General features: G+C 38.9%; 1 protein-coding gene across 2 annotated transcripts in view; it reads right to left on the reverse strand.

Annotated features, from left to right (window-relative positions):
• Positions 1-13,506, reverse strand: part of METTL25 (methyltransferase like 25) — a 156,716-nt gene that overhangs the window by 14,157 nt on the left and 129,053 nt on the right. The window contains exon 13 of one of the 2 annotated variants that reach the window (XM_074325343.1): positions 1,434-10,229. The exons of the other annotated variant lie outside the window; for it this stretch is intronic. The gene's annotated coding sequence lies outside the window, so the exon portion shown is untranslated. Of the gene's footprint in view, positions 1-1,433; positions 10,230-13,506 lie in introns of those variants that run through there. 2 annotated transcript variants of the gene reach the window in all.

Below are 13,506 nucleotides of genomic sequence, written 5' to 3' on the forward strand. Positions count from 1 at the left end.
ATTCACTGTTCTTTCTTGCCCCTTTTCCTGGCTGGAGACAAAGCACTTCAAGGTCCTAGGAGATGGGGAGCCACAGATGGATAGAAGGTGAGTCCCTGAATTGCCTTATAGAGGAAAGTCACTCATCAAACATCAATAACAGCATGAGACCAGTACATGAGTTTGAAATAAATGGTTGTGTTAAGCCACTAAAACTTTTAGACTTATTCGTCACATCACCTAGCATTATCCTAATATGATGTAATTTTAATATAACAGCTAGTGATGTAAAATAAAATAATAAGAATTAAAATTAATTTTTCTTAAAAGTTTAGCACAGTTTCTCACCTAACCCTGAGTTTAAATCTCTAACACATTCTCACCAAGTCAGTATCTAATCCATTTGAGTATTTCCAGTGATGGTAAGTTTACTAACTTCTGAAGCAACCATTTCTCTTTAAGAAAATTCTGTTTATAGAAAAAGCTTTCCCTAGTTTGAGTTGCATATCACTATATGTCTACCCATTTGTCTATTCTAGAATTACCAAGCTTAAGCTTATTCCCTCTTTAAAAGGGCAGATCTTTTATTATTTTAAGATATCTATGCATTCTACCTATCTACAGCCTTAAGAAAATAAATTAAACTTTAAACTATCTTTGGGAAACCCAGCACTGGTAATTATACACCAAATCTTTAAAAGTCTTTGTAAACTGTGATAGTCACTCATTACACTAACACTATGATAAGTTAACTTTTATTGTGTAGCTGAGAAAACTAATACATTTAAAAAAAAATCTAATATGTAGAATAAAAGTCACAGAATAAGTACCTGCAAAAACAAACGTTTGAGATTTTTAAGGGTTCCAAACATAGTGGTAGAAAGAGACCACAAACCATTTTACAAATATACGAATTTTACTGCGTTGAGATTTGATAACTTTTTGAGGTTTCTGTTCCAACATTTTGACATAAAGAAGGATTTGTATTAACTAAGTCAACTAGAAGAATTTTTATGTAATTTCTAAGAAATTCTGTTTTTTGAAGTTCTATAACACCAACATCTTGTATCCATTATTTTTATTTATACTTTTCCCCCTGCCTTGAGTATTGGTTCAATTATGCAAAGCTTCCAAGAGGAAAGCTTCATATTGAAAACTTCTGACCCCTTTGTGCATTTTTACTAACCAATCACAACTTTCAGGATTTTTTTCCTTTCACTAAAATTCTAGAACATGGTAGATGGCGACCTCTACTGGTTCTTAGATAATGTAGCTAAAGTCACTGACAATTTTGACAAAGAGTGACCACTTATTTAATGTCGTAAAGGGAAAAAAACACACACAAAAAACTACCAGCATAAACTGAAGAGTGAATGTTTAAGGAAGATAACAGATATCTGCTGGTATTAATGCAGTTCCCAGTTCTATATTCAATAATGTACTTAGGTCAAGAATGCATTTAGGGCTTTTACCACTTCCCATCTGTGTTTTATTTATTTTCTGAGACTAAAAGCATAGTTGCTAGAGAGAGCGGTAATACACATACATCAGATTTCAAGAACAATGCTTGACAGATTTTTACTTATTAGAAAAGGAATACAATCTTAATGTAAAAAAAGAATAAAAAAAATCAAACACTCCTGAAGGGATACCAGTACAAAAGTGAAGGTCTCTTCATCACCACTTCCAGAATTAATTTACCATGAAAACAACTATTTCTGGTGTGTGGATTCTGGTTTGGGATTTTAGGCTGAGTTTGGAGATGAGTGGGGTGGAATTTAAGCAGGCATTGGTTTTTAGAGTAGCAGTGTAAGGAGGGAAAAAAAAAGATACTCTCTTTCCGTGCCCTTGAAGAATTTAATACTCAAGAAGATCACCTGTTTGTTTTGCCAGAGGGGGGACTTCCCAGTTTTTCTCCTAAAAGTGTCAGAGTGCTAATGTTAATTTTCAAACAGATAGGAAAAAGAACAAAGTGTGCTTAAATATAGGTATCCCAAATCTAGGTTTTCAAAATTTTGGTACAGAATACTACTTGATTTTAAGACTTGCCTTCACTTTCAGTGGAAAGCTATTTCACCAATGTTAATACAATTCTGTTTTTCATATTAGGTTAAATCCCATTTAAATATATTGCAACATCAAAAATTTCTGAATAACAAGGGTTCCTAATTCTCTTCTTATAGATCATTCATTTCTAGACATTCAACATAGATACTGCACAAAAAACAAGCAGTCTTAGTAGTTTCTTGGAGTTTATGGCTTGATTTAAAATGTAAAAAAGAATGAGTATTTAGAGAGCTTTCTTATGCAGAATGAAAAAAAGGAAAGCCAAAATTAAGAATATTCTGTGCATGTAAATTAGAAGTTTACTAGTATTTCAAGATACGGTAATAGTTTCAATAGAAACTATTCAAAGATGGGTAAAATCCTAGCTATATCAGGTCCTTGAAGGGGGGAATAAAAAGAAGAAATTGTTTTCTAGGGCATTTATTGAATGGGTACACAATGAAACATCATTCGCCAATAAATGTAAACATTCACTAGAAGATTTAATCAATCACTTTGTCCTAAATTATAGGAGTTTGCTTACTAGTTAGATGTTGAAAGTTTTTTAATAAGATTTTACCGGTAGCTTAGTGTAGAGAACTAGCTCATGCTAATGAAGTGAATCAGGTCAGCGGTTTTCACTTGGGGTCTGCAGACTAGCTTTGCTTTGCTACAATCTTTTCACTGGTCCACAGTGATATGATATTAAAACACTAAGATAAACCAAGATGATTTTTCATGAAGCTTAGTACTTTAAATTTAAAGATCTGTACTTTAAACTGTGTTGGTGCTGTCAATTATCTTTTTTATGAAAAAGATATTGGAATAAAATTAAAATTAATCAAAATTAATCAAAATAAAATGAAAGTTGATCTTATTTGGCAGAAGAAAAAGTTGACAACGCTCTGGTTCCCCTCTCCCCGTACTTTTGAAATTTTTGCTTATCTTTAAAATATCAAAGACTGTAGTAATTTCCTTGTTAGTCCTCCACTGTAAGTTTTTCAAAGCAGTCATCTAACCCTAACACCTTAGGGATGAAACTTCTGAACTGAATTTCCTCAGGTCAGAGTTGGCACAATACTTACAAAATCCCCTATTTCACATTAAGAATACTGCCAAAATAACATGTGACATCATAATTCCAAAATAGTTGTAGAACTTTTGCATTTTTTTTGTCATATGGTTTTTGAGAAACACTTGTGAAATCCACACGTATATCAGTGGGATTTATCTTTCAGAATTGGGAAGATATGTTTTGCCAGTCATAAATGAACTGTAGTCCCCGCAGACTCAAGTTTATTCAAAAACACTCTCTCCAGAGCTGCTAAATTTGGCAATCCACATTCTCTCCTCCATATGCTGTCCTTAGGGTATTCTACATACACTGTCCATAATGGTTTCTAGTTAGGATGTCTGGAAAAGTAGATATTGTGGTCACAGAAGGGCCATTAAAGGGAATTTGAAAACAGATCCATTAAGTTGAAGTATTCACTTGTAAGAGTCTTCAAGTTAGATGGACTATGCTAATTGATATTCAAGGAATAACTCCACCTACCCACTGCTGATATCATAGTGTCTAACTACTCAGGCTTGTATCTTTTACCAGCCTCGTTTGGTATTCTCCCTGGAGAGAGAAATATTAGCAGAACACAGTATGCATAAAAAGTACAGTAGATAAATAATGAATTGTCTCTAAATGTGGACCTCATTTCCATTCTGTTCTCTTGTTCAGTGCCTTCACTCTTTCAAATAGCCATCTTTTCTTCATTAATCACATCAGCTCTGCTTTTGTTATGTCTTGTTGGAAAAGAGAAAAGAAAGTTTCCATTATTTCTCTTGTAGACTGTGGAATGCAGCAGCTGTTATGTTTTGCAAACATCTAGTCGTATCTTAGGATCTTTGGTCAGTTTCTGAGTGGCTTTACAAATATTTTTCTGTATTGTTATGCTAGCTTCCCCTGAATTTGTGAGCTTGTGCTTCTTTTCTCCCTGCTCATCTTTTGTGGCCTTATTCTCTTTGCCTCCACCTGGCTCTCATTTTCAAGTCTTATAATAGTTCTCAAGAGCAACAAATGTATCCCAAAGGTTTCCCAGCTTGGCCCAGTCTCAGCAATACAACACTAGGTTTTGAACGTTTTTTTTTGTTCTTTCTTTCTTTTTTTTTAAAATTCTGTTTCCTTTCCTCCTGTTTAAATGATTTTCAGGACACAGTCTCTCTTCCGCCATGCGTGCCAGCTGCTCCCTGTAGGACGATGTCTTTGTGGTCCTTGTCATGTGACCCTTGGCTGAGGAGGAACTGGTAGTTTTACTGACAACAGCTGCCCTCTTGGGATGGCAATACCACAGTCATCATGATTTCCTGAATGTGGACATTACTTCGTAAGTTTTAAAAGTTCTTACCCATCCATTGTCTTGTTTGACCCCACAACGATCCTGCAAGGTGATAGATGAGAAGAAATATGACCATAAGAGTCATGGAACTGGTCCAGCAAGCTCTGAGTGTGAGTAAATGGTGAACAGGAACAAAAAGTCTAGTCTTCAGGGTTTTTTCCCCAGTGTGTTTCCTGGGTCTCTTTTTTTTTGTCTGTAAAATGGGAAAAATACTAACTTTGTGTTGCTATGAGGAAACAATGAAAGAATCTGGGTAAAACTCCTAGGATAGTGCCTGGCGCTTAGTAAGTGTTCAGTAAATGTTTATTATTATCCTTTATTTGTCATATAAACATAACAGATACATTGGCTGAATAACATATACATGCAGCTGCTATCATTCTGCAAACATCAGGGTGTACTGGTCTCTGAAGGAGAGCTTTTGAGTAGCCATTGACTGAAATACAATGATTGGAATTTATGTTTGGCTACAGCTGTTCAGCGGTAACAATGCTTCTCCCTCTGCTCCCACAGGGAAACGACACGTGTAAGTTGATTCTTCTACACACAGAAACCAGTTAATCCAACACAGTGCACAGGTGGAAAACAGATTCTGGATTAATATTCTGTCTCACAATTTACAGGACGGGTGACCATGGCTTGGATGGGTGTTGTAGCCTATGAAATGGGTTTGTTCAGGAGGCTAACTGAGTAAAATGGAGGTGTTTAATTGAAATTTTTGACCAAGGCACAAAGATATGATATCATATATAATAGGCCCTCAAAATACAAACTTACAAAGAAAACACTTAAATTCATTGAGATTATAAGCCCTTTACCCAGGGGTCCTTCACTCAGAGAACAGATGTAAAAGGACCAGAAGAGTGGGGATTTGAGGAGGATTTGTTAGGAGACTTTCTCAGGTAGGAGCTTCACTTGTACCTCCCCCTGTGGGAGGGGTGGAGTGATACTGCCTTCCAATGCTGGGCGAGGTGAGAGGGGATTCAATAGGACCGTGCAGAGGGCATGATAGGTGTTCCTGGGCCCCATTGGACCTACCTCATGCCTGAGAAAACAAAAGCAGCTAATGACAACAGAGCAGAGAGCTGCCCCTGGGAAGCAAATGTACTGTAGCAAATAAAAGTGTATGGACTCCCTGGGAAGTAACTGCAACTGCCCTGTCCTATAGAAATTACAGGAGTATGGATCCCAGGGACAAGATGTGGAGATAATGGTTGTGATGTCAACCTGAGGTTGTTTTGAAAGGGATCCCACTGAAGTCCATGATCTGCCAGGGAAAGGAGCCGGTAGGCATATGTGACTGTAATAGCCGGGATAAGGGCTAAGGGGAGAATGGTGGAGCCTTCTCAGAGCTGAGGCACAGCCCATGACAAGGGAGTTGCTGATGGAGGGTTCCGGGAGGGAGGCCTCAAAAGGTTCTCATGATAGAAGGAGTCAGTGTCCACCCCACCCCCACTGCCTCCTGAGGCCATGCAGCCATTGTACAAAAGTGCCTGTTGAGCAAAACCTTTCCTCTGCTCCCTAGCTTTCCTCCCATGAACCTTTGCACACTACAAGCAGCCAACCAAAGGCAGGCCCAGGCCAATGGGGACACGGAAGGAGGAGTGTTTGCACTTTAAGTAAAGTTCAAACTTTGATTATAACACAATAATGGAGGTTTTAAATTATACATTAGATTGTGTTTGTGATTTGAAGTGACTATCATCTAAATATAACTTGTGAAGTCATAGGCTGGCCAAGACATCATCCTCATACAGAAAGGAATAGTCCCACTGAGCAGGACTAAAAGGAAAGCAAGAGGCAAAGATAAGGTGATTTTGTAATTATATCCACGGCTTCTGACTAAGATCAATTAGGTAAAGGATCTTGAATACAGTATGATCTCAAAGTTATTAGCATTCGTTTTTCCTTTGTTCTACAGGCCCATTTTTTAATCTGAAAAATAAACATTTTGAATGCAAAAGAATATTTAGAAGAAAAATGTAAATATTTAAAATCTCTCACCCAGTAGAATAACAAGATAGCCAACAAGTTTCTGCTTCATTACTTCTAGTAATAAGGAACTACTACCTCCATAAACGATTGAAAACCTACAGAGGTTAGCTTGTTCTCATACCAAAACAAAATCCGTAGTCACATAATTTCTATCCATTTGTTCTTCATGTTTTATTCCAATGAGGAATATAGATCATGGTTAGCTGAAATGCTGTGGTTTTAAATTTTTTTCTTTCTTCCACATAATATTAGAAGACAGTTACGTCTTCCTTTGTTCTCTATTTTCAGCCTAAATGTTGCTCTTTTTTAATATAATGCAGCATACTTATCATTTTGACCTCCCTCTGCAGGTTTTCCAGTTTGTCAACATCCCCTTCTGAACTGAACGTGAAGCCCAGATGTAACCTGAGAGCAGAGCTAAGTTAGCAGTCATATAACATGCATATTAGGTTTGTGGTCAGCTCAAATCCCTCAGGTTATTTTCATAGGAAATACCCCACAAGTCAGGTCTTCCTCATTCTGCACTTACAAAAAGTGAAGAAAGAAATGTACCTTTTTATACTCCATTTTGTTGGTTTTACCCTAGTATTCCAGGCTTTCACAAATATTCAAAAGTCTTCTTTTGATTAGGAATATTGTTTTCAGAAATTGTTTTAAGTCACTTGATAGTTTATAAGCGTTTTTTAAATGCTCACTTACGCCACTGATAAAAGACTTGAAGAGTACAATAGAATTTATTTTTCAATAAACATCCTTGGATATATAGCTCTTTGTGCTTACTGAGTGAATTTCACCTGGGCATATGAGATCTAACAATTAAGTTCACGAACTTGTTTTCAATGATGTTGCTCACCTTTTTTGATATCAAAGGGATTATTCATTATGAATTTGTACCAACTGGACAAACAGTTACCAAGTTTACTATTTGGAGGTGCTGAAAGGCTGCGTGAAAAATACAAAAACGATCTGAACTTTTCGCCAACAATTCATGGCTCTTGCATCACGACAACACACCAGCTCACACGGCACTGTCTGTGAGGGAGTTTTTAGCCAGTAAACAAACAACTGTATTGGAACACCCTCCCTGCTCACCTGATCTGCCCCCCAATGACTTCTATACCTGAAGATAAAGGAAATATCGAAAGGAAAACATTTTGATGACATTCAGGACATCAAGGGTAATTCAACGACAGCTTTGATGGCCATTCCAGGAAAAGAGTTCCAAAATTGCTTTGAAGGATGACCTAGGTGCTAGCATTGGTGCATAGCTTCCCAACGGGAGTACTTCAAAGGTGACCATAGTGACATTCAGCAATGAGGTATGTAGCACTTTTTCTAGGATGAGTTCGCAAACTTAATTTCTGATCTCGTATACTCCAAAGTGGAATTACTGGGTGATAAAATATAGATGTTGATCAAGGGCACATTCTTTAGATGAATTAAATACAAACAATTTGGTTACAGTTCACTTTATATGAGGTAGTGACCATTCAGGAAATGACGTTATCCACTGACTGTGTGTACAACACGCCATGTAATGTATGTGGCAATGATACCCAGTCTGTAGGATTGGGCAAGCAAACTGCAAGGTCCAGATTCCCATGGTGGCAGCAGTGATCTCATCAGACTGGCTTGTAGTGTAGTGTGCTGTTGGCTCTGGTCTGAACTTTTTTCTGCCCACATTCTACGTCTGATTTACTGGCTTTATGGTGGTGCTATGAGCTAAACTTTAGTCTTTCAACAAACTCCATTTCTGTTTAATATAAGGCGATAATTATTTTCTGTTGCTTACAAGTAAGAGAATATCACAATTATTTTCCCATTGCTACTTCAATACTCATTTGCATTTCTTCCCCCAACAGTTTCAGAGCAAGATTTCATACCTCAGTTAATACAAATATTCACAGACATTTAGTGAGTGTGCAAACTGAAAGACTGCTATTGCAAATAAGATTCACTCAGTGTCTTTTTCTTTGACTGTCCACAGGGCTGCTGCTTGGGCTATGAAATTCAGAAGAATGAGGTTTCACACCATTCCCACACTCTTTATGTGTTTTTTTCTCTTCTTTCTTACTCTGCTCTTCCTTTCATTTAAATTTTGATTCCATGTTTATTTCTCACAGGTAAACAAAACAGAACAACACAAAACAAAAAGACACCCAAAACAAAACAAACCCCGTAAATAAAGAAATATGATACCAATGGCAATTAAAATTAGCAAAAATTTTGCAGTCATCAGTCCTGGGAAGAGAAGAAAGTTGAGTGTGGATAAAAAATACACTGTAGTTCTTTTCCTGTTGGAAGTGAAAATTTCCAGCACAAAATACATATAAGTCACAAAAATAAAATACTAAGCGTGCTTGCCTCTTATTGTCCTGCTGGCGGTACACTCATTCTTGTTCCCTGAGTTTGGTTTGCATATTTATACTCGAATCCATTGCTTGTGCAATTGCTAAGTTGTTTCTCAAAGGACAATTTTCTTTTACTTACCAGTTTTTAGGGTAAGGGATGCCATTTTTGGTACACAGCTGCATTTTATTAGGAGTATTTTACACATACATTAAAAAGTTGTTGAATTTGGAGTCTCTCTAAAAGTCACGGTCGCCAGTTCCAGTGTGTGTGTGTGTGTGTCCATGCATGCGCACGCTAAGGCTGTTTCCACACCACTAGTATGCAATTCTCTGACACCAGCTGGGTGTCGTACAGTTCAACTCAGTTCTGACACTATCTACCTCAAGATAGAGTCAGGTCCTACAGATTAAGGTTTCAGTCCCATGAGATGCTCCCACCCCTTCAGACGCCAATCTCAGGCCCAGGTTGTCACCTGTGCTACTCACTGACCAGCTATAAATTGAAGGTTCCAACAACCCTCTTCCCACACACACATTGGGTTTGATTAATTTGCTAGAGCAGCTCACACAACTCAGAAAAACACTTTACTTACTAGTTCACCAGTTTATTATAAAAGACTATAACTCAGGAACAGCCAGATAGGAGAGATGCATATGGCAAGGTACGAGGAAAGGGCAGGAGCTTCCCTGCTCTCTCCAAGTCTGTCACTTTCCCCAAATCTCCACCTGTTCACCAACCTGATAGCTCTCATAACGCTGTTCATTTGGGTTTTTATGGAGGCTTCATTACAGAGGCAAGACTGATTAAATCATTGACCATTGGAGACCGAGTCAACCACTAGCACCTGGAGGTGAGGGTGAGAGTAGGCTTGAACCATGTGATTAGTTTCCCTGGCAACCAGCTCCCATCCTTAGGTGCTTATAGAAGTCATCTTATTAGCATAAGCTCAGGTGTGGTTGAAAGGGGTTTGTTAGAAATCTTAGGACACCATTATTGCTCCTATCACTTAGGAAATTCCAACGGTCTTAGGAGCTCTGTGCAAGAAATGGGACAAAGACCAAATACATATTTAATCACAATATCACACTTGTTAGTTTCCAATACTTATACCTAAACACACTGAATCTCAGAATTCAACTACCAAATAAAAAAAAGGTATTTCAGATTAGAGCCCCTGGTTCCTTCCCCCTTGAAAGGCTTCTGAGCAAAGCATCTAATCAGAATCACTGAGGGCAAGCCTCCGGCATTGAGTTTTCAAGAACCCCTAAGTCATTTCAATCAACGTACAGCCTCCGCTGAGCATTAATGGCCTCGTAGACAGTGGTGGCTTAGTAGACCATGGTGGACTTACCGGCATTGCCTGCCTGGCATCCCTTCTCTCTTCTGGTGCAGCCATCTGATTTCCTCTGGAGAGCCACTCCCCTCCACTCACAGCCAATAGTTGAAAAGGGGCTGACCCCAGGCTGCCTGCTCCAGGGGGAGATAAGTAACCCAGGTTTAGCCAATCCACAGTGATTGGATTTGTGATAGGTATCTGACCCAAGTAAAGCTCAATTGCAACCATTTTGTTAGAACTGTTGGGGAAGAGAAGCAGTCTTCCTCCCGGGATTTCATTAGGATCACATACTAAAATCACCGGGATCAGCTGGTGACCTAGAAGCACTAGGTCAGCCTTGGGTGGGGAGTTGGGGTGGTGGCATTGTGGGGACAGAGTCCCAGAGGGCAGTTTCCAGGCTCTCGGCCTTGCATGGGGAGGTGCTGGCTCAGGTAGTGAATGACCATCAACTGTGATTGGTTGGCCATCAGCTGTAACCGGTTAGCCAACTGGCTACTGATGTAACTGCGGGGCTGCGTTGATTGGTTGGTTGGTTGGCAGGCAGAGAAGTGAATGGCGGACTGCGGATCATGTGGCTACTACCACATGTGTCTCACCCAGCATCCAGTGAGACCATAGTGGTATGACTCCCCTATCTATGGCTTCATGGGTGTTCCTTTGTGACCTCACCATATCCTGCGTTCTTATGTGGGGAGTGGGAGCTGAGACCCTGCAGGCCACCCTGCATGACAAATGGCGTAGCAAGCAGGGTCTCCCGCATGACAGGTATATAGAGGATGCTGAGCTGAGAATTAAGTCACTTTAGAGGAAAACAGAAACACGATTGGGCTGAAGGGACAATGGGAAGGGAGAGGGGGAGGAGGAGGAGGGGGAGGGGGAGGGAGAGGGAGAGGGAGAGACACTACTGTTATTTGAGCCCCTGAATCCATCTGTGCCTGAATTAGATTAACCCTAGGATTTTTCAGAGCCATAATATGTCTTACTCTGCTCAGTCTGCCATAACAAAATACCATACAAGTCCATTGTTAAACAACAGAAATTTTTTTTCTAATAAGGAAAAAGAAGATGAACTTCTTTGGAGCAAGAGTCTCTGGAACTGCTGACTTGAATTAGGAAAAAGCAAAAAGATAATCATGTGATTTTGCAGTCCAATTTTCATGATAAATGAAAATTTTCCACTTTGCCCAAGTTGGTGACTCTCAAAAGCTGACTTTTCTTTCTTATCAGGGAAATGGATTCTTGTCCCCAATAGATGAAGGTTATTAAAATTTTTATGTCTATTAACATTTTTTATTTAAAAATTATTCCTATAAAATCAAACAATAAAGACATGTTTAAACAACAATATAATCTTTCATCTTCTACGTTCCCCCCCAGTCTGGGTGCCTGAGGTAAACAATGTCATCAATGTATTTCTTTTTTCAATGAAAATGGAATCATATTGTACACATTACTCTGCTTTTGCTTTTTTTTTTTTTTTTTTTGGTTGTTATGTGATGGATATCCCTCCTCCAGGGCAGTACATGTAGCTCAAACACATTCTTTACATAGCAGCATAATAGTTCAAGTAAGCCTGCACCAGAATTTATTCACTAGACCATTTAAGTTGTTCAGATTCCATTTTGTGTCACCACAAAGAATGTGCAAATAAATATGCACCTGTTCCTACCTTGACAAAAACACAAAACGCTATTTCTCTAATGTGCAGTTATTTTAGGATAATTTCAAGGTGCTACCACATCCCTCTAACACAGCGAAAGAAAATAATGACCTTTCTTGACAGGAGACTTTGATAATAAAAATAAAAGAATGTAAAGAATAAATTTAAATAACTTAGGTCACAAGTGATCCCATTCACTTGTGCAATATGGTACTTGTTACATTCAACCTGCATAAATCATTTCTAGATCTGTGAGAGGGCCATGAAGTGTCCATATTTGTTTGACGGTCATGGGTAGTTTCTCAAAGTGTGGTTCCTAGAGCCACACTTGTGGGGCAACACACGTTTACACTAAAGATTCCATCACTTGCCATCCAGAGATTTTTATTCAGTGGGTTTGGATTGGGGCCCAAGAAGCTTCACTCTGCAACAGAGAAATTCCCAGGTAGAATTCCCAGGTGAAAGCATTGGAGTTTGCAAGCTTTGGGCTAGATCAAGGGTCAGTCAAATTTGTCCCTATACCTGTTTTTTTTATAGCTCATGAGCTAAGAATGGTTTTTACATTTTTAAATGGTTGGGGAAAAATATTTCATGATATGTGAAAATTATATGCAATTCAAATTGCAGTGTCCATAAATAAAGTGTTACTGGAACACAGCACACCCATTCATTCCCTATTGTCTAGGGCGGCTTTTGAGCTGCAAAAGTAGAGTCAGGCACTTGCCATACAGAAACCATGTGGCCACAAAGCCAAATTATTTGCAATCTGGACCTTTGCAGAAGAAGTTTGCCAACTCCTCCTGGACAAGATGATCTTTAAAGTCCCTGTCATTTCCGAATGTATTTTATTCAGTGTAATTATTTATTTCCTTCAATACGCACATACACTGCCAAAGCCTGGAGCTGGTGCAGACCCAGGGAGGTACAAAGTGTGGGTGGAGGACAGAAACCATGATGAATTTCTTTTCACCAGTCAATTGTAGCTGAGGAGGCGATGTGAGCAACATATAATGCATTATACTTCCGCACAGTCAGAAACCGATAACAATAACTGCAATAACTAACATGTATGTGGCTCCTTATACACACGAGGCCCTGTTTTCAGTGCTTTCCATGATTGACTCACAGAATCCTCACAACCCTATGATGTAGGTACTATCTTTATCCTCCTTTTACAGTTGAGGAAACTGAGGCATAGAGAGGTTAAGTAACCTGCCTAAGGACACATAACTGTAAGTAACAGAGTGGGAATTTGAAACAATGCAGTCTAGCTGCAGAGTCTGGGCTTACAACCATGGAGCCATTACTGCAAGCAATATGTTCAAAGTAATTTATAGTAAAAACCACTGTTCTAACACGTATTTCAATTCAAATGTTCAAATCGGGAATAGGACACTACCCTCTGAACATTCTGTCACCTTTTTACCCAGGGTCACGAGCTCAAAAATCTTCCAGGACAGGTAAGAACATCAATGAATGAAGAACACTTCATTTTCAAACAGTTCCTTTTTCTATTTTGAATAGTATCACCCAGACAAAGCCTTTTCATGAGAGGAAAACAGCTGAGTGAGGAGAGATAGTAACTGGTAGTTGCAGGGCATGGGAGCGCTGTGTGGTGGGGACTGCATACAGCTAGAGAGGACGGCCCCCTCGAAAAAGGGCCTGCTACTCATCTCTAGCTCGTTACTGACACGTAGAAATGAGGGCAATTCAGATTGTCACAGTGTAATCTCCCAATATTTAAAAGT

This window comes from Rhinolophus sinicus, linkage group LG02, assembly GCF_036562045.2.
Source record: "Rhinolophus sinicus isolate RSC01 linkage group LG02, ASM3656204v1, whole genome shotgun sequence".
Classification (NCBI taxonomy): domain Eukaryota; kingdom Metazoa; phylum Chordata; class Mammalia; order Chiroptera; family Rhinolophidae; genus Rhinolophus; species Rhinolophus sinicus.